This window comes from Pseudophryne corroboree, chromosome 12, assembly GCF_028390025.1.
Source record: "Pseudophryne corroboree isolate aPseCor3 chromosome 12, aPseCor3.hap2, whole genome shotgun sequence".
NCBI classification, from domain to species: Eukaryota; Metazoa; Chordata; class Amphibia; order Anura; family Myobatrachidae; genus Pseudophryne; species Pseudophryne corroboree.
Genome location: NC_086455.1, coordinates 96,245,226 through 96,262,899, shown reverse-complemented (window position 1 = coordinate 96,262,899; position 17,674 = coordinate 96,245,226). Strand labels below are relative to the sequence as shown.

The window sequence follows — 17,674 nt, the reverse complement described above, 5'->3', positions numbered from 1 at the left end:
AGGAGGGTGGAGGTGTTTAATGCAAACTAGGGGTCATCCAAGTGCCGCAAAAGGCCGCCATGCCCTGCACGCCCCTTTTCTCTTTTCATATGCAGACGAGGGTTGAAGCCAACTTTGACCCACTGCTTGGATGACATCACCATATGCAAATCCATCTGCTGCAGGCCTTCCCCCAGGAATGCTTGCACTAGTTGTTGCATTTGGTTTGTTGTTTGGGGGTGCTTCAGTATTAGGCAGCCTTCTGCCCTCCCATGTTCATCTGAAAATATGTGTTCTCCCTGCAGTTGTTGTCCCAAGATGAGAGTTCCCTTGTGCTGCCTCAGTCGAATCTCCTTTACTTGACAGAGATGTGCCTGAGCAGCGGCCCTCCCCAGCCCTATCCCAAATCATACTTATTTTGCATAGGAGATACCATGGTCATGAAGATTGTTCTCCCAGAGTGACTTTCATTAATTGCATTCTGGGTATGCTGACTCTTATGATTTCCCCAAATGTGGGAAACTCGACTGCATTATTTGTGGTAGTGGGGGACTGTGTTTGTGCTTTCCTCTGGTCAGCTCTGGTAAAAGTCTGATTTCTTTGTCTCAGATTTTCCTCGAGCCTTGTTCTTCTATCGAGAGTTCCCTTGTGCTGCTTCAGTTGGACCTCCTTCACTTGACAGGGGGGTGCCCGAGCAGCGACCCTCCCCAGCTCTAGCCCAAATCTTACTTACCTGCCAGGTGAGATACTATGATCATGAAGGTGCTTCTCCCAGGGCACGGCTCACCCATTGCACTCTGGGTGTGCTGCTCCTGTGATGTCCCCAAATGTGGGAAACTTGACTGCATAATTTGTGTTTCCCCTGGTCGGCTCTCGTATAATTCAGATCTCTTTGTCTCAGGTCTCTATCCAGCCTAGTTTGCTGTCTGTTTCCACTTCTCTTTTCTTGAGCCGCTCCCTTCTATGCCCTTGCGCACTATCCTGACTTCTCCCGTCTGCTTACTTTGTGCCTTCCAAACCACAATGCGAACTACAGGTAGTGCTGCAGGGCCCACACCCTTTTACCTGCCTTACAGAGCAGCTCTGGAGCTGTTACAGTGCCCAGCTGCAAGAAATCAGCTTGAATGCTTCAGGGGCTGGGGCATAGCCAACATGAGCCCCACACCGAAGGAGGGTGGAGGTGTTTAATGCAAACTAGGGGTCATCCAAGTGCCGCAGAAGGCCGCCATGCCCTGCACGCCCCTTTTCTCTTTTCATATGCAGACGAGGGTTGAAGCCAACTTTGACCCACTGCTTGGATGACATCACCATATGCAAATCCATCTGCTGCAGGCCTTCCCCCAGGAATGCTTGCACTAGTTGTTGCATTTGGTTTGTTGTTTGGGGGTGCTTCAGTATTAGGCAGCCTTCTGCCCTCCCATGTTCATCTGAAAATATGTGTTCTCCCTGCAGTTGTTGTCCCAAGATGAGAGTTCCCTTGTGCTGCCTCAGTTGAATCTCCTTTACTTGACAGAGATGTGCCTGAGCAGCGGCCGTCCCCAGCCCTATCCCAAATCATACTTATTTTGCATAGGAGATACCATGGTCATGAAGATTGTTCTCCCAGAGTGACTTTCATTAATTGCATTCTGGGTATGCTGACTCTTATGATTTCCCCAAATGTGGGAAACTCGACTGCATTATTTGTGGTAGTGGGGGACTGTGTTTGTGCTTTCCTCTGGTCAGCTCTGGTAAAAGTCAGATTTATTTGTCTCAGATTTTCCTCTAGCCTTGTTCTTCTTTCGAGAGTTCCCTTGTGCTGCCTCAGTTGGATCTCCTTCACTTGAAAGGGGGGTGCCCGAGCAGCGACCCTCCCCAGCTCTAGCCCAACTCCTACTTACCTGCCAGGTGAGATACTATGATCATGAAGTTGCTTCTCCCAGGGCAAGGCTCAACCATTGCACTCTGGGTGTGCTGCCCCTGCGATTTCCCCAAATGTGGGAAACTTGACTGCATAATTTGTGTTTCCCCTGGTCGGCTGTCATATAATTCAGATCTCTTTGTCTCAGGTCTCTCTCCAGCCTAGTTTGCTGTCTGTTTCCACTTATCTTTTCTTGAGCCGCTCCCTTCTATGCCCTTACACACTATCCTGACTTCTCCTCCCGTCTGCTTACTTTGTGCCTTACAATGCACAATGCACACTACAGGTAGTGCTGCAGAGCCCACACCTTTTTACTTGCCTTACAGAGCAGCTCTGGAGCTGTTACAGTGCCCAGCTGCTGCAAGAAATCAGCTTGAATGCTTCAGGGGTTGGGGCATAGCCAACATGAGCCCCACACCGAAGGAGGGTGGAGGTGTTTAATGCAAACTAGGGGTCATCCAAGTGCCGCAAAAGGCCGCCATGCCCTGCACGCCCCTTTTCTCTTTTCATATGCAGACGAGGGTTGAAGCCAACTTTGACCCACTGCTTGGATGACATCACCATATGCAAATCCATCTGCTGCAGGCCTTCCCCCAGGAATGCTTGCACTAGTTGTTGCATTTGGTTTGTTGTTTGGCGGTGCTTCAGTATTAGGCAGCCTTCTGCCCTCCCATGTTCATCTGAAAATATGTGTTCTCCCTGCAGTTGTTGTCCCCAGATGAGAGTTCCCTTGTGCTGCCTCAGTTGAATCTCCTTTACTTGACAGAGATGTGCCTGAGCAGCGGCCCTCCCCAGCCCTATCCCAAATCATACTTATTTTGCATAGGAGATACCATGGTCATGAAGATTGTTCTCCCAGAGTGAGGTTCATTAATTGCATTCTGGGTATGCTGACTCTTATGATTTCCCCAAATGTGGGAAACTCGACTGCATTATTTGTGGTAGTGGGGGACTGTGTTTGTGCTTTCCTCTGGTCAGCTCTGGTAAAAGTCAGATTTCTTTGTCTCAGATTTTCCTCGAGCCTTGTTCTTCTTTCGAGAGTTCCCTTGTGCTGCTTCAGTTGGACCTCCTTCACTTGACAGGGGGGTGCCCGAGCAGCGACCCTCCCCAGCTCTAGCCCAAATCTTACTTACCTGCCAGGTGAGATACTATGATCATGAAGGTGCTTCTCCCAGGGCACGGCTCACCCATTGCACTCTGGGTGTGCTGCTCCTGTGATGTCCCCAAATGTGGGAAACTTGACTGCATAATTTGTGTTTCCCCTGGTCGGCTCTCGTATAATTCAGATCTCTTTGTCTCAGGTCTCTCTCCAGCCTAGTTTGCTGTCTGTTTCCACTTCTCTTTTCTTGAGCCGCTCCCTTCTATGCCCTTGCGCACTATCCTGACTTCTCCCGTCTGCTTACTTTGTGCCTTCCAAACCACAATGCGAACTACAGGTAGTGCTGCAGGGCCCACACCCTTTTACCTGCCTTACAGAGCAGCTCTGGAGCTGTTACAGTGCCCAGCTGCTGCAAGAAATCAGCTTGAATGCTTCAGGGGCTGGGGCATAGCCAACATGAGCCCCACACCGAAGGAGGGTGGAGGTGTTTAATGCAAACTAGGGGTCATCCAAGCGCCGCAAAATTCCACCATGCCCTGCACGCCCCTTTTCTCTTTTCATATACAGACGAGGGTTGAAGCCAACTTTGACCCACTGCTTGGATGACATCACCATATGCAAATCCATCTGCTGCAGGCCTTCCCCCAGGAATGCTTGTACTAGTTGTTGCATTTGGTTTGTTGTTTGGGGGTGCTTCAGTATTAGGCAGCCTTCTGCCCTCCCATGTTCATCTGAAAATATGTGTTCTCCCTGCAGTTGTTGTCCCCAGATGAGAGTTCCCTTGTGCTGCCTCAGTTGAATCTCCTTTACTTGACAGAGATGTGCCTGAGCAGCGGCCCTCCCCAGCCCTATCCCAAATCATACTTATTTTGCATAGGAGATACCATGGTCATGAAGATTGTTCTCCCAGGGTGAGGTTCATTCATTGCATTCTGGGTATACTGACCCCTGTGATTTCCCCAAATGTGGGAAACGCAACTGTATTATTTGTGGTAGTGGGGTACTGTGTTTGTGCTTTCCTCTGGTCAGCGATGGTAAAAGTCAGATTTCTTTGTCTCAGATCTTCCTCTAGCCTTGTTCTTCTTTCGAGAGTTCCCTTGTGCTGCCTCAGTTGGATCTCCTTCACTTGACAGGGGGGTGCCCGAGCAGCGACCCTCCCCAGCTCTAGCCCAACTCCTACATACCTGCCAGGTGAGATATTATGATCATGAAGTTGCTTCTCCCAGGGCAAGGCTCAACCATTGCACTCTGGGTGTGCTGCCCCTGCGATTTCCCCAAATGTGGGAAACTTGACTGCATAATTTGTGTTTCCCCTGGTCGGCTCTCATATAATTCAGATCTCTTTGTCTCAGGTCTCTCTCCAGCCTAGTTTGCTGTCTGTTTCCACTTATCTTTTCTTGAGCCGCTCCCTTCTATGCCCTTACACACTATCCTGACTTCTCCTCCCGTCTGCTTACTTTGTGCCTTACAATGCACAATGCAAACTACAGGTAGTGCTGCAGGGCCCACGCCTTTTTACTTGCCTTACAGAGCAGCTCTGGAGCTGTTACAGTGCCCAGCTGCTGCAAGAAATCAGCTTGAATGCTTCAGGGGTTAGGGCATAGCCAACATGAGCCCCACACCGAAGGAGGGTGGAGGTGTTTAATGCAAACTAGGGGTCATCCAAGCGCCGCAAAAGGCCGCCATGTCCTGCACGCCCCTTTTCTCTTTTCATATGCAGACGAGGGTTGAAGCCAACTTTGACCCACTGCTTGGATGACATCACCATATGCAAATCCATCTGCTGCAGGCCTTCCCCCAGGAATGCTTGCACTAGTTGTTGCATTTGGTTTGTTGTTTGGCGGTGCTTCAGGATTAGGCAGCCTTCTGCCCTCCCATGTTCATCTGAAAATATGTGTTCTCCCTGCAGTTGTTGTCCCCAGATGAGAGTTCCCTTGTGCTGCCTCAGTTGAATCTCCTTTACTTGACAGAGATGTGCCTGAGCAGCGGCCCTCCCCAGCCCTATCCCAAATCATACTTATTTTGCATAGGAGATACCATGGTCATGAAGATTGTTCTCCCAGAGTGAGGTTCATTAATTGCATTCTGGGTATGCTGACTCTTATGATTTCCCCAAATGTGGGAAACTCGACTGCATTATTTGTGGTAGTGGGGGACTGTGTTTGTGCTTTCCTCTGGTCAGCTCTGGTAAAAGTCAGATTTCTTTGTCTCAGATTTTCCTCGAGCCTTGTTCTTCTATCGAGAGTTCCCTTGTGCTGCTTCAGTTGGACCTCCTTCACTTGACAGGGGGGTGCCCGAGCAGCGACCCTCCCCAGCTCTAGCCCAAATCTTACTTACCTGCCAGGTGAGATACTATGATCATGAAGGTGCTTCTCCCAGGGCACGGCTCACCCATTGCACTCTGGGTGTGCTGCTCCTGTGATGTCCCCAAATGTGGGAAACTTGACTGCATAATTTGTGTTTCCCCTGGTCGGCTCTCGTATAATTCAGATCTCTTTGTCTCAGGTCTCTCTCCAGCCTAGTTTGCTGTCTGTTTCCACTTCTCTTTTCTTGAGCCGCTCCCTTCTATGCCCTTGCGCACTATCCTGACTTCTCCCGTCTGCTTACTTTGTGCCTTCCAAACCACAATGCGAACTACAGGTAGTGCTGCAGGGCCCACACCCTTTTACCTGCCTTACAGAGCAGCTCTGGAGCTGTTACAGTGCCCAGCTGCTGCAAGAAATCAGCTTGAATGCTTCAGGGGCTGGGGCATAGCCAACATGAGCCCCACACCGAAGGAGGGTGGAGGTGTTTAATGCAAACTAGGGGTCATCCAAGCGCCGCAAAATTCCACCATGCCCTGCACGCCCCTTTTCTCTTTTCATATACAGACGAGGGTTGAAGCCAACTTTGACCCACTGCTTGGATGACATCACCATATGCAAATCCATCTGCTGCAGGCCTTCCCCCAGGAATGCTTGCACTAGTTGTTGCATTTGGTTTGTTGTTTGGGGGTGCTTCAGTATTAGGCAGCCTTCTGCCCTCCCATGTTCATCTGAAAATATGTGTTCTCCCTGCAGTTGTTGTCCCCAGATGAGAGTTCCCTTGTGCTGCCTCAGTTGAATCTCCTTTACTTGACAGAGATGTGCCTGAGCAGCGGCCCTCCCCAGCCCTATCCCAAATCATACTTATTTTGCATAGGAGATACCATGGTCATGAAGATTGTTCTCCCAGGGTGAGGTTCATTCATTGCATTCTGGGTATACTGACCCCTGTGATTTCCCCAAATGTGGGAAACGCAACTGTATTATTTGTGGTAGTGGGGTACTGTGTTTGTGCTTTCCTCTGGTCAGCGATGGTAAAAGTCAGATTTCTTTGTCTCAGATCTTCCTCTAGCCTTGTTCTTCTTTCGAGAGTTCCCTTGTGCTGCCTCAGTTGGATCTCCTTCACTTGACAGGGGGGTGCCCGAGCAGCGACCCTCCCCAGCTCTAGCCCAACTCCTACATACCTGCCAGGTGAGATATTATGATCATGAAGTTGCTTCTCCCAGGGCAAGGCTCAACCATTGCACTCAGGGTGTGCTGCCCCTGCGATTTCCCCAAATGTGGGAAACTTGACTGCATAATTTGTGTTTCCCCTGGTCGGCTCTCATATAATTCAGATCTCTTTGTCTCAGGTCTCTCTCCAGCCTAGTTTGCTGTCTGTTTCCACTTATCTTTTCTTGAGCCGCTCCCTTCTATGCCCTTACACACTATCCTGACTTCTCCTCCCGTCTGCTTACTTTGTGCCTTACAATGCACAATGCAAACTACAGGTAGTGCTGCAGGGCCCACGCCTTTTTACTTGCCTTACAGAGCAGCTCTGGAGCTGTTACAGTGCCCAGCTGCTGCAAGAAATCAGCTTGAATGCTTCAGGGGTTAGGGCATAGCCAACATGAGCCCCACACCGAAGGAGGGTGGAGGTGTTTAATGCAAACTAGGGGTCATCCAAGCGCCGCAAAAGGCCGCCATGTCCTGCACGCCCCTTTTCTCTTTTCATATGCAGACGAGGGTTGAAGCCAACTTTGACCCACTGCTTGGATGACATCACCATATGCAAATCCATCTGCTGCAGGCCTTCCCCCAGGAATGCTTGCACTAGTTGTTGCATTTGGTTTGTTGTTTGGCGGTGCTTCAGGATTAGGCAGCCTTCTGCCCTCCCATGTTCATCTGAAAATATGTGTTCTCCCTGCAGTTGTTGTCCCCAGATGAGAGTTCCCTTGTGCTGCCTCAGTTGAATCTCCTTTACTTGACAGAGATGTGCCTGAGCAGCGGCCCTCCCCAGCCCTATCCCAAATCATACTTATTTTGCATAGGAGATACCATGGTCATGAAGATTGTTCTCCCAGAGTGAGGTTCATTAATTGCATTCTGGGTATGCTGACTCTTATGATTTCCCCAAATGTGGGAAACTCGACTGCATTATTTGTGGTAGTGGGGGACTGTGTTTGTGCTTTCCTCTGGTCAGCTCTGGTAAAAGTCAGATTTCTTTGTCTCAGATTTTCCTCTAGCCTTGTTCTTCTTTCGAGAGTTCCCTTGTGCTGCTTCAGTTGGACCTCCTTCACTTGACAGGGGGGTGCCCGAGCAGCGACCCTCCCCAGCTCTAGCCCAAATCCTACTTACCTGCCAGGTGAGATACTATGATCATGAAGGTGCTTCTCACAGGGCAAGGCTCACCCATTGCACTCTGGGTGTGCTGCTCCTGTGATGTCCCCAAATGTGGGAAACTTGACTGCATAATTTGTGTTTTCCCTGGTCGGCTCTCGTATAATTCAGATCTCTTTGTCTCAGGTCTCTCTCCAGCCTAGTTTGCTGTCTGTTTCCACTTCTCTTTTCTTGAGCCGCTCCCTTCTATGCCCTTGCGCACTATCCTGACTTCTCCCGTCTGCTTACTTTGTGCCTTCCAACGCACAATGCGAACTACAGGTAGTGCTGCAGGGCCCACACCCTTTTACTTGCCTTACAGAGCAGCTCTGGAGCTGTTACAGTTCCCAGCTGCTGCAAGAAATCAGCTTGAATGCTTCAGGGGCTGGGGCATAGCCAACATGAGCCCCACACCGAAGGAGGGTGGAGGTGTTTAATGCAAACTAGGGGTCATCCAAGCGCCGCAAAATTCCACCATGCCCTGCACACCCCTTTTCTCTTTTCATATACAGACGAGGGTTGAAGCCAACTTTGACCCACTGCTTGGATGACATCACCATATGCAAATCCATCTGCTGCAGGCCTTCCCCCAGGAATGCTTGCACTAGTTGTTGCATTTGGTTTGTTGTTTGGGGGTGCTTCAGTATTAGGCAGCCTTCTGCCCTCCCATGTTCATCTGAAAATATGTGTTCTCCCTGCAGTTGTTGTCCCCAGATGAGAGTTCCCTTGTGCTGCCTCAGTTGAATCTCCTTTACTTGACAGAGATGTGCCTGAGCAGCGGCCCTCCCCAGCCCTATCCCAAATCATACTTATTTTGCATAGGAGATACCATGGTCATGAAGATTGTTCTCCCAGAGTGAGGTTCCTTAATTGCATTCTGGGTATGCTGACTCTTATGATTTCCCCAAATGTGGGAAACTCGACTGCATTATTTGTGGTAGTGGGGGACTGTGTTTGTGCTTTCCTCTGGTCAGCTCTGGTAAAAGTCAGATTTCTTTGTCTCAGATCTTCCTCTAGCCTTGTTCTTCTTTCGAGAGTTCCCTTGTGCTGCCTCAGTTGGATCTCCTTCACTTGACAGGGGGGTGCCCGAGCAGCGACCCTCCCCAGCTCTAGCCCAACTCCTACTTACCTGCCAGGTAAGATACTGTGATCATGAAGGTGCTTCTCCCAGGGCAAGGCTCACCCATTGCACTCTGGGTGTGCTGCCCCTGCGATTTCCCCAAATGTGGGAAACTTGACTGCATAATTTGTGTTTCCCCTGGTCGGCTCTCGTATAATTCAGATCTCTTTGTCTTAGGTCTCTCTCCAGCCTAGTTTGCTGTCTGTTTCCACTTCTTTTTTCTTGAGCCCCTCCCTTCTATACCCTTGTGCACTATCCTGACTTCTCCTACCGTCAGCTTACTTTGTGCCTTCCAGTGCACAATGCAAACTTCAGGTAGTGCTGCAGGGCCCACACCCTTTTACCTACCTTACAGAGCAGCTCTGGAGCTGTTACAGTGCCCAGCTGCTGCAAGAAATCAGCTTGAATGCTTCAGGGGCTGGGGCATGGCCAACATGAGCCCCACACCGAAGGAGGTTGGGGGTGTTTAATGCGAACTAGGGGTCATCCAAGTGCCGCAAAAGGCCGCCATGCCCTGCATACCCCTTTTCTCTTTTCATATGCAGATGAGGGTTCCAGCCAACTTTGGCCCACTGCTTGGATGACATCACCGTATGCAAATCCGTCTTCTGCAGACCTTCCCCCAGGAATGCTTGTACTAGTTGTTGCATTTGGTTTGTTGTTTGGGGGTGCTTCAGTATTAGGCAGCCTTTTGCCCTCCCATGTTCATCTGAAAATATGTGTTCTCCCTGCAGTTGTTGTCCCCAGATGAGAGTTCCCTTGTGCTGCCTCAGTTGAATCTCCTTTACTTGACAGAGATGTGCCTGAGCAGCGGCCCTCCCAAGCCCTATCCCAAATCATACTTATTTTGCATAGCAGATACCATGGTCATGAAGATTGTTCTCCCAGGGTGAGGTTCATTCATTGCATTCTGAGTATGTTGACCACTGTGGTTTCCCCAAATGTGGGAAACTCAACTGCATTATTTGTGGTAGTCGGGGACTGTGTTTGTGCTTTCCTCTGGTCAGCTCTGGTTAAATTCCGATTTCTTTGTCTCAGATCTTCCTCTAGCTTTGTTCTTCTTTTGAGAGTTCCCTTGTGCTGCCCCAGTTGGATCTCCTTCACTTGACAGGGGGGTGCCCGAGCAGCGACCCTCCCCAGCTCTAGCCCAACTCCTACTTACCTGCCAGGTGAGATACTATGATCAGGAAGGTGCTTCTCCCAGGGCAAGGCTCACCCATTACACTCTGGGTGTGCTGCTCCTGTGATTTCCCCAAATGTGGGAAACTTGACTGCATAATTTGTGTTTCCCCTGGTCGGCTCTCGTATAATTCAGATCTCTTTGTCTCAGGTCTCTCTCCAGCCTAGTTTGCTGTCTGTTTCCACTTCTCTTTTCTTGAGCCACTCCCTTCTATGCCCTTGCGCACTATCCTGACTTCTCCCGTCTGCTTACTTTGTGCCTTCCAACGCACAATGCGAACTACAGGTAGTGCTGCAGGGCCCACACCCTTTTACTTGCCTTACAGAGCAGCTCTGGAGCTGTTACAGTGCCCAGCTGCTGCAAGAAATCAGCTTGAATGCTTCAGGAGCTGGGGCATAGCCAACATGAGCCCCACACCAAAGGAGGGTGGAGGTGTTTAATGCAAACTAGGGGTCATCCAAGCGCCGCAAAAGGCCGCCATGCCCTACATGCCCCTTTTCTCTTTTCATATGCAGACAACGGTTGAAGCCAACTTTGACCCACTGCTTGGATGACATCACCATATGCAAATCCATCTGCTGCAGGCCTTCCCCCAGGAATGCTTTCACTAATTTTTGCATTTGGTTTGTTGTTTGGGGGTGCTTCAGTATTAGGCAGCCTTCTGCCCTCCCATGTTCATCTGAAAATATGTGTTCTCCCTGCAGTTGTTGTCCCCAGATGAGAGTTCCCTTGTGCTGCCTCAGTTGAATCTCCTTTACTTGACAGAGATGTGCCTGAGCAGCGGCCCTCCTCAGTCCTATCCCAAATCATACTTATTTTGCATAGCAGATACCATGGTCATGAAGATTGTTCTCCCAGGGTGAAGTTCATTCATTGCATTCTGAGTATGTTGACCACTGTGATTTCCCCAAATGTGGGAAACTCGACTGCATTATTTGTGGTAGTGGGGGACTGTGTTTGTGCTTTCCTCTGGTCAGGTCTGGTAAAAGTCAGATTTCTTTGTCTCAGATCTTCCTCTAGCCTTGTTCTTCTTTCGAGAGTTCCCTTGTGCTGCCTCAGTTGGATCTCCTTCACTTGACAGGGGGGTGCCCGAGCAGCGACCCTCCCCAGCTCTAGCCAAACTCCTACTTACCTGCCAGGTGAGGTACTATGATCATGAAGGTGCTTCTCCCATGGCAAGGCTCATCCATTGCACTCTGGGTGTGCTGCTCCTGCGATTTCCCCAAATGTGGGAAACTTGACTGCATAATTTGTGTTTCCCCTGGTCGGCTCTCATATAATTCAGATCGATTTGTATCAGGTCTCTCTCCAGCCTAGTTTGCTGTCTGTTTCCACTTCTCTTTTCTTGAGCCGCTCCCTTCTATGTCCTTGCGCACTATCCTGACTTCTCCCGTCTGCTTACTTTGTGCCTTCCAACGCACAATGCGAACTACAGGTAGTGCTGCAGGGCCCACACCCTTTTAATTGAATTACAGAGCAGCTCTGGAGCTGTTACAGTGCCCAGCTGCTGCAAGAAATCAGCTTGAATGCTTCAGGGGCTGACGCATAGCCAACATGAGCCCCACACCGAAGGAGGGTGGAGGTGTTTAATGCAAACTAGGGGTCATCCAAGCGCCGCAAAAGGCCGCCATGCCCTGCATGCCCCTTTTCTCTTTTCATATGAAGACGAGGGTTGAAGCCAACTTTGACCCACTGCTTGGATGACATCACCATATGCAAATCCATCTGCTGCAGGCCTTCCCCCAGGAATGCTTGCACTAGTTGTTGCATTTGGTTTGTTGTTTGGCGATGCTTCAGTATTAGGCAGCCTTCTGCCCTCCCATGTTCATCTGAAAATATGTGTTCTCCCTGCAGTTGTTGTCCCCAGATGAGAGTTCCCTTGTGCTGCCTCAGTTGAATCTCCTTTACTTGACAGAGACGTGCCTGAGCAGCGGCCCTCCCCAGCCCTATCCCAAATCATACTTATTTTGCATAGGCGATACCATGGTCATGAAGATTGTTCTCCCAGGGTGAGGTTCATTCATTGCATTCTGGGTATGCTGACCCCTGTGATTTCCCCAAATGTGGGAAACTCAACTGCATTATTTGTGGTAGTGGGGTACTGTGTTTGTGCTTTTCTCTGGTCAGCTCTGGTAAAAGTCAGATTTCTTTGTCTCAGATCTTCCTCTAGCTTTGTTCTTCTTTCGAGAGTTCCCTTGTGCTGCCTCAGTTGGATCTCCTTCAATTGACAGGGGGGTGCCCGAGCAGCGACCCTCCCCAGCTCTAGCCCAACTCCTACTTACCTGCCAGGTAAGATACTGTGATCATGAAGGTGCTTCTCCCAGGGCAAGGCTCACCCATTGCACTCTGGGTGTGCTGCCCCTGCGATTTCCCCAAATGTGGGAAACTTGACTGCATAATTTGTGTTTCCCCTGGTCGGCTCTCGTATAATTCAGATCTCTTTGTCTTAGGACTCTCTCCAGCCTAGTTTGCTGTCTGTTTCCACTTCTTTTTTCTTGAGCCCCTCCCTTCTATACCCTTGTGCACTATCCTGACTTCTCCTACCGTCAGCTTACTTTGTGCCTTCCAGTGCACAATGCAAACTACAGGTAGTGCTGCAGGGCCCACACCCTTTTACCTGCCTTACAGAGCAGCTCTGGAGCTGTTACAGTGCCCAGCTGCTGCAAGAAATCAGCTTGAATGCTTCAGGGGCTGGGGCATGGCCAACATGAGCCCCACACCGAAGGAGGGTGGGGGTGTTTAATGCGAACTAGGGGTCATCCAAGCGCCGCAATAGGCCGCCATGCCCTGCATACCCCTTTTCTCTTTTCATATGCAGATGAGGGTTCCAGCCAACTTTGGCCCACTGCTTGGATGACATCACCGTATGCAAATCCGTCTTCTGCAGACCCTCCCCCAGGAATGCTTGTACTAGTTGTTGCATTTGGTTTGTTGTTTGGGGGTGCTTCAGTATTAGGCAGCCTTTTGCCCTCCCATGTTCATCTGAAAATATGTGTTCTCCCTGCAGTTGTTGTCCCCAGATGAGAGTTCCCTTGTGCTGCCTCAGTTGAATCTCCTTTACTTGACAGAGATGTGCCTGAGCAGCGGCCCTCCCCATCCCTATCCCAAATCATACTTATTTTGCATAGGAGATACCATGGTCATGAAGATTGTTCTCCCAGGGTGAGGTTCATTCATTGCATTCTGAGTATGTTGACCACTGTGATTTCCCCAAATGTGGGAAATTCGACTGCATTATTTGTGGTAGTGGGGGACTGTGTTTGTGCTTTCCTCTGGTCAGCTCTGGTAAAAGTCAGATTTCTTTGTCTCAGATCTTCCTCTAGCCTTGTTCTTCTTTCGAGAGTTCCCTTGTGCTGCCTCAGTTGGATCTCCTTCACTTGAAAGGGGGGTGCCCGAGCAGCGACCCTCCCCAGCTCTAGCCCAACTCCTACTTACCTGCCAGGTGAGATACTATGATCATGAAGGTGCTTCTCCCATGGCAAGGCTCACCCATTGCACTCTGGGTCTGCTGCTCCTGCGATTTCCCCAAATGTGGGAAACTTGACTGCATAATTTGTGTTTCCCCTGGTCGGCTCTCATATAATTCAGATCTATTTGTATCAGGTCTCTCTCCAGCCTAGTTTGATGTCTGTTTCCACTTCTCTTTTCTTGAGCCGCTCCCTTCTATGTCCTTGCGCACTATCATGACTTCTCCCGTCTGCTTACTTTGTGCCTTCCAACGCACAATGCGAACTACAGGTAGTGCTGCAGGGCCCACACCCTTTTACTTGAATTACAGAGCAGCTCTGGAGCTGTTACAGTGCCCAGCTGCTGCAAGAAATCAGCTTGAATGCTTCGGGGGCTGACGCATAGCCAACATGAGCCCCACACCGAAGGAGGGTGGAGGTGTTTAATGCAAACTAGGGGTCATCCAAGCGCCGCAAAAGGCCGCCATGCCCTGCATGCCCCTTTTCTCTTTTTATATGCAGACGAAGGTTGAAGCTAACTTTGACCCACTGCTTGGATGACATCACCATATGCAAATCCATCTACTGCAGGCCTTCCCCCAGGAATGCTTGCACTAGTTGTTGCATTTGGTTTGTTGTTTGGCGGTGCTTCAGTATTAGGCAGCCTTCTGCCCTCCCATGTTCATCTGAAAATATGTGTTCTCCCTGCAGTTGTTGTCCCCAGATGAGAGTTCCCTTGTGCTGCCTCAGTTGAATCTCCTTTACTTGACAGAGATGTGCCTGAGCAGCGGCCCTCCCCAGCCCTATCCCAAATCATACTTATTTTGCATAGGAGATACCATGGTCATGAAGATTGTTCTCCCAGGGTGAGGTTCATTCATTGCATTCTGGGTATGCTGACCCCTGTGATTTCCCCAAATGTGGGAAACTCGACTGCATTATTTGTGGTAGTGGGGTACTGTGTTTGTGCTTTCCTCTGGTCAGCTCTGGTAAAAGTCAGATTTCTTTGTCTCAGATCTTCCTCTAGCCTTGTTCTTCTTTCGAGAGTTCCCTTGTGCTGCCTCAGTTGGATCTGCTTCACTTGACAGGGGGGTGCCCGAGCAGCGACCCTCCCCAGCTCTAGCCCAACTCCTACTTACCTACCAGGTAAGATACTGTGATCATGAAGGTGCGTCTCCCAGGGCAAGGCTCACCCATTGCACTCTGAGTGTGCTGCCCCTGCGATGTCCCCAAATGTGGGAAACTTGACTGCATAATTTGTGTTTCCCTTGGTCGGCTCTCGTGTAATTCAGATCTCTTTGTCTCAGGTCTCTCTCCAGCCTAGTTTGCTGTCTGTTTCCACTTCTCTTTTCTTGGGCCGCTCCCTTCTATGCCCTTGCGCACTATCCTGACTTCTCCCGTCTGCTTACTTTGTGCCTTCCAACGCACAATGCGAACTACAGGTAGTGCTGCAGGGCCCACACCCTTTTACTTGCCTTACAGAGCAGCTCTGGAGCTGTTACAGTGGCCAGCTGCTGCAAGAAATCAGCTTGAATGCTTCAGGGGCTGGGGCATGGCCAACATGAGCCCCACACCGAAGGAGGGTGGAGGTGTTTAATGCAAACTAGGGGTCATCCAAGCGCCGCAAAAGGCTGCCATGCCCTGCACGCCCCTTTTTTCTTTTCATATGCAGACGAGGGTTGAAGCCAACTTTGACCCACTGCTTGGATGACATCCCATATGCAAATCCATCTGCTGCAGGCCTTCTCCCAGGAATGCTTGCACTAGTTGTTGCATTTGGTTTGTTGTTTGGCGGTGCTTCAGTATTAGGCAGCCTTCTGCCCTCCCATGTTCATCTGAAAATATGTGTTCTCCCTGCAGTTGTTGTCCCCAGATGAGAGTTCCCTTGTGCTGCCTCAGTTGAATCTCCTTTACTTGACAGAGATGTGCCTGAGCAGCGGCCCTCCCCAGCCCTATCCCAAATCATACTTATTTTGCATAGGAGATACCATGGTCATGAAGATTGTTCTCCCAGGGTGAGGTTCATTCATTGCATTCTGGGTATGCTGACCCCTGTGATTTCCCCAAATCTGGGAAACTCGACTGCATTATTTGTGGTAGTGGGGGACTGTGTTTGTGCTTTCCTCTGGTCAGCTCTGGTAAAAGTCAGATTTCTTTGTCTCAGATCTTCCTCTAGCCTTGTTCTTCTTTCGAGAGTTCCCTTGTGCTGCCTCAGTTGGCTCTCCTTCACTTGACAGGGGGGTGCCCGAGCAGCGACCCTCCCCAGCTCTAGCCCAACTCCTACTTACCTGCCAGGTGAGATACTGTGATCATGAAGGTGGTTCTCTCAGGGCAAGGCTCACCCATTGCACTCTGGGTGTGCTGCCCCTGCGATTTCTCCAAATGTGGAAAACTTGACTGCATAATTTGTGTTTCCCCTGGTCGGCTCTCGTATAATTCAGATCTCTTTGTCTCAGGTCTCCCTCCAGCCTAGTTTGCTGTCTGTTTCCACTTCTTTTTTCTTGAGCCCCTCCCTTCTATACCCTTGTGCACTATCCTGACTTCTCCTCCCGTCTGCTTACTTTGTGCCTTCTAATGCACAATGCAAACTTCAGGTAGGGCTGCAGGGCCCACACCCTTTTACCTGCCTTACAGAGCAGCTCTGGAGCTGTTACAGTGCCCAGCTGCTGCAAGAAATCAGCTTGAATGCTTCAGGGGCTGGGGCATGGCCAACATGAGCCCCACACCGAAGGAGGGTGGGGGTGTTTAATACAAACAAGGGGTCGTCCAAGCGCCGCAAAAGGCCGCCATGCCCTGCATACCCCTTTTCTCTTTTCATATGTAGATGAAAGTTCCAGCCAACTTTGGCCAACTGCTTGGATGACATCACCGTATGCAAATACATCTTCTGCAGACCTTCCCCCAGGAATGCTTGTACTAGTTGTTGCATTTGGTTTGTTTTTTGGGGGTACTTCAGTATTAGGCAGCCTTCTGCCCTCCCATGTTCATCTGAAAATATGTGTTCTCCCTGCAGTTGTTGTCCCCAGATGAGAGTTCCCTTGTGCTGCCTCAGTTGAATCTCCTTTACTTGACAGAGATGTGCCTGAGCAGCGGCCCTCCCCAGCCCTATCCCAAATCATACCTATTTTGCATAGGACATACCGTGGTCATGAAGATTGTTCAAAACATCTACTCTCCCTGACAGTTCTTCAACAACATGGTTGGCTCCTAAACTTGCCAAAATCGAGTTGGTCCCAATGCCGCGGTTGTTGTTTTTGGAAGTCATACTGGACACAGAAGAGGCTTTCTTCCAGTGGAAAGGCTATGGAGATCCAGAGTCTGGTCAAACAAATTCTGAAACCAGCAAGAGTGTTATTCCATCAATGCATTCGGTTGCTGGGGAAGATGGTTGCGGCCTACGTGGCCATTCAGTTTGGCAGGTTCCATGCCAGAGTGTTCCAGTGGGACCTGTTGGACAAGTGGTCCGGATCCCACCTACACATGCACCGGAGGATAATCCTGTCTTCCAAGACCAGAATCTCACTCCATTGATGGCTGCACAGTTCTCACCTCCTAGAGGGGCGATGGTTCGGGATCCAGGACGGGATCATTGGGACCATGGATGCAACCCTACGAGGCTGGGAAGCAGTCACACAGGGGGAAAACATCCAAGGAAAATGGTCAAGTCAGGAAAGTTGTCTCCACATAAATGTTCTGGAGTTAAGGGCCATTTTATAACTGCAGACACAGTACACACTGGGACGGGTGCCCAGCATCCTCTACGGACTAAGAGAAAAGGATTTACCGGTAGGTATTAAAATCCTATTTTCTCTAACGTCCTAGAGAATGCTGGGGACTCCGTAAGGACCATGGGGATAGTCAGGCTCCGCAGGAGACATGGGTACTTTAAAAAAGACTTTAGTTCTGGGTGTACACTGGCTCCTCTCTCTATGCCCCTCCTCCAGACCTCAGTTTGATACTGTGCCCAGTGGAGACTGGGTGCTTTTCAGGAGCTCTCCTGAGCTTTCTGACAGAAAGTATTTTGTTAAGTTTTTAATTTTCAGGGAGCACTGCTGGCAACAGACTCCCTGCATCGAGGGACTGAGGGGAGAGAAGCAGCCCTACTCTCTGAGTTGCAAGGTCCTGCTTCTTAGGCTACTGGACACCATTAGCTCCAGAGGGATTGGTACGCAGGATCTCACCCTCGCCGTCCGTCCCAGAGCCGCGCCTCCATCCCCCTCGCAGAGCCGGAAGATAGAAGCCGGGTGAGTATGAGTAGAAAAGAAGACTTCAGAGGCGGCAGAAGACTT

At 50.1% G+C, this 17,674-nt stretch overlaps 23 non-coding genes and 5 pseudogenes across 23 annotated transcripts; all 28 read left to right on the top strand.

Moving 5' to 3' along the window:
- Positions 1-388: 388 nt before the first annotated feature.
- LOC134981368 (U1 spliceosomal RNA) lies at positions 389-552 on the top strand. The gene has a single exon (XR_010190568.1). It is a non-coding gene; the product is annotated as a U1 spliceosomal RNA (small nuclear RNA).
- Positions 553-704: 152 nt separating this feature from the next.
- LOC134981418 (U1 spliceosomal RNA) lies at positions 705-867 on the top strand. Its single transcript, XR_010190603.1, has one exon. It is a non-coding gene; the product is annotated as a U1 spliceosomal RNA (small nuclear RNA).
- Positions 868-1,535: 668 nt separating this feature from the next.
- Positions 1,536-1,699, top strand: LOC134981367 (U1 spliceosomal RNA). The gene has a single exon (XR_010190567.1). It is a non-coding gene; the product is annotated as a U1 spliceosomal RNA (small nuclear RNA).
- Positions 1,700-1,851: 152 nt separating this feature from the next.
- LOC134981450 (U1 spliceosomal RNA) lies at positions 1,852-1,993 on the top strand (annotated as a pseudogene).
- A 695-nt stretch (positions 1,994-2,688) lies between these two features.
- LOC134981981 (U1 spliceosomal RNA) lies at positions 2,689-2,852 on the top strand. The gene has a single exon (XR_010190865.1). It is a non-coding gene; the product is annotated as a U1 spliceosomal RNA (small nuclear RNA).
- Positions 2,853-3,004: 152 nt separating this feature from the next.
- LOC134981417 (U1 spliceosomal RNA) lies at positions 3,005-3,167 on the top strand. The gene has a single exon (XR_010190602.1). It is a non-coding gene; the product is annotated as a U1 spliceosomal RNA (small nuclear RNA).
- Positions 3,168-3,838: 671 nt separating this feature from the next.
- On the top strand, positions 3,839-4,002 carry LOC134981905 (U1 spliceosomal RNA). The gene has a single exon (XR_010190803.1). It is a non-coding gene; the product is annotated as a U1 spliceosomal RNA (small nuclear RNA).
- A 152-nt stretch (positions 4,003-4,154) lies between these two features.
- LOC134981481 (U1 spliceosomal RNA) lies at positions 4,155-4,296 on the top strand (annotated as a pseudogene).
- A 695-nt stretch (positions 4,297-4,991) lies between these two features.
- Positions 4,992-5,155, top strand: LOC134981980 (U1 spliceosomal RNA). The gene has a single exon (XR_010190864.1). It is a non-coding gene; the product is annotated as a U1 spliceosomal RNA (small nuclear RNA).
- Positions 5,156-5,307: 152 nt separating this feature from the next.
- On the top strand, positions 5,308-5,470 carry LOC134981416 (U1 spliceosomal RNA). Its single transcript, XR_010190601.1, has one exon. It is a non-coding gene; the product is annotated as a U1 spliceosomal RNA (small nuclear RNA).
- A 671-nt stretch (positions 5,471-6,141) lies between these two features.
- Positions 6,142-6,305, top strand: LOC134981904 (U1 spliceosomal RNA). The gene has a single exon (XR_010190802.1). It is a non-coding gene; the product is annotated as a U1 spliceosomal RNA (small nuclear RNA).
- A 152-nt stretch (positions 6,306-6,457) lies between these two features.
- On the top strand, positions 6,458-6,599 carry LOC134981487 (U1 spliceosomal RNA; annotated as a pseudogene).
- Positions 6,600-7,294: 695 nt separating this feature from the next.
- LOC134981979 (U1 spliceosomal RNA) lies at positions 7,295-7,458 on the top strand. The gene has a single exon (XR_010190863.1). It is a non-coding gene; the product is annotated as a U1 spliceosomal RNA (small nuclear RNA).
- Positions 7,459-7,610: 152 nt separating this feature from the next.
- Positions 7,611-7,773, top strand: LOC134981364 (U1 spliceosomal RNA). The gene has a single exon (XR_010190566.1). It is a non-coding gene; the product is annotated as a U1 spliceosomal RNA (small nuclear RNA).
- A 671-nt stretch (positions 7,774-8,444) lies between these two features.
- Positions 8,445-8,608, top strand: LOC134981997 (U1 spliceosomal RNA). The gene has a single exon (XR_010190877.1). It is a non-coding gene; the product is annotated as a U1 spliceosomal RNA (small nuclear RNA).
- A 152-nt stretch (positions 8,609-8,760) lies between these two features.
- On the top strand, positions 8,761-8,923 carry LOC134981421 (U1 spliceosomal RNA). Its single transcript, XR_010190605.1, has one exon. It is a non-coding gene; the product is annotated as a U1 spliceosomal RNA (small nuclear RNA).
- A 674-nt stretch (positions 8,924-9,597) lies between these two features.
- On the top strand, positions 9,598-9,761 carry LOC134981966 (U1 spliceosomal RNA). The gene has a single exon (XR_010190852.1). It is a non-coding gene; the product is annotated as a U1 spliceosomal RNA (small nuclear RNA).
- Positions 9,762-9,913: 152 nt separating this feature from the next.
- LOC134981458 (U1 spliceosomal RNA) lies at positions 9,914-10,076 on the top strand. Its single transcript, XR_010190623.1, has one exon. It is a non-coding gene; the product is annotated as a U1 spliceosomal RNA (small nuclear RNA).
- A 671-nt stretch (positions 10,077-10,747) lies between these two features.
- LOC134981955 (U1 spliceosomal RNA) lies at positions 10,748-10,911 on the top strand. Its single transcript, XR_010190843.1, has one exon. It is a non-coding gene; the product is annotated as a U1 spliceosomal RNA (small nuclear RNA).
- A 152-nt stretch (positions 10,912-11,063) lies between these two features.
- Positions 11,064-11,205, top strand: LOC134981422 (U1 spliceosomal RNA; annotated as a pseudogene).
- Positions 11,206-11,897: 692 nt separating this feature from the next.
- LOC134981901 (U1 spliceosomal RNA) lies at positions 11,898-12,061 on the top strand. The gene has a single exon (XR_010190799.1). It is a non-coding gene; the product is annotated as a U1 spliceosomal RNA (small nuclear RNA).
- A 152-nt stretch (positions 12,062-12,213) lies between these two features.
- LOC134981419 (U1 spliceosomal RNA) lies at positions 12,214-12,376 on the top strand. The gene has a single exon (XR_010190604.1). It is a non-coding gene; the product is annotated as a U1 spliceosomal RNA (small nuclear RNA).
- Positions 12,377-13,050: 674 nt separating this feature from the next.
- On the top strand, positions 13,051-13,214 carry LOC134981897 (U1 spliceosomal RNA). The gene has a single exon (XR_010190795.1). It is a non-coding gene; the product is annotated as a U1 spliceosomal RNA (small nuclear RNA).
- Positions 13,215-13,366: 152 nt separating this feature from the next.
- On the top strand, positions 13,367-13,508 carry LOC134981471 (U1 spliceosomal RNA; annotated as a pseudogene).
- Positions 13,509-14,200: 692 nt separating this feature from the next.
- On the top strand, positions 14,201-14,364 carry LOC134981864 (U1 spliceosomal RNA). Its single transcript, XR_010190768.1, has one exon. It is a non-coding gene; the product is annotated as a U1 spliceosomal RNA (small nuclear RNA).
- Positions 14,365-14,516: 152 nt separating this feature from the next.
- LOC134981532 (U1 spliceosomal RNA) lies at positions 14,517-14,679 on the top strand. Its single transcript, XR_010190670.1, has one exon. It is a non-coding gene; the product is annotated as a U1 spliceosomal RNA (small nuclear RNA).
- A 670-nt stretch (positions 14,680-15,349) lies between these two features.
- Positions 15,350-15,513, top strand: LOC134981862 (U1 spliceosomal RNA). Its single transcript, XR_010190767.1, has one exon. It is a non-coding gene; the product is annotated as a U1 spliceosomal RNA (small nuclear RNA).
- A 152-nt stretch (positions 15,514-15,665) lies between these two features.
- LOC134981339 (U1 spliceosomal RNA) lies at positions 15,666-15,828 on the top strand. Its single transcript, XR_010190546.1, has one exon. It is a non-coding gene; the product is annotated as a U1 spliceosomal RNA (small nuclear RNA).
- Positions 15,829-17,674: the final 1,846 nt, after the last annotated feature.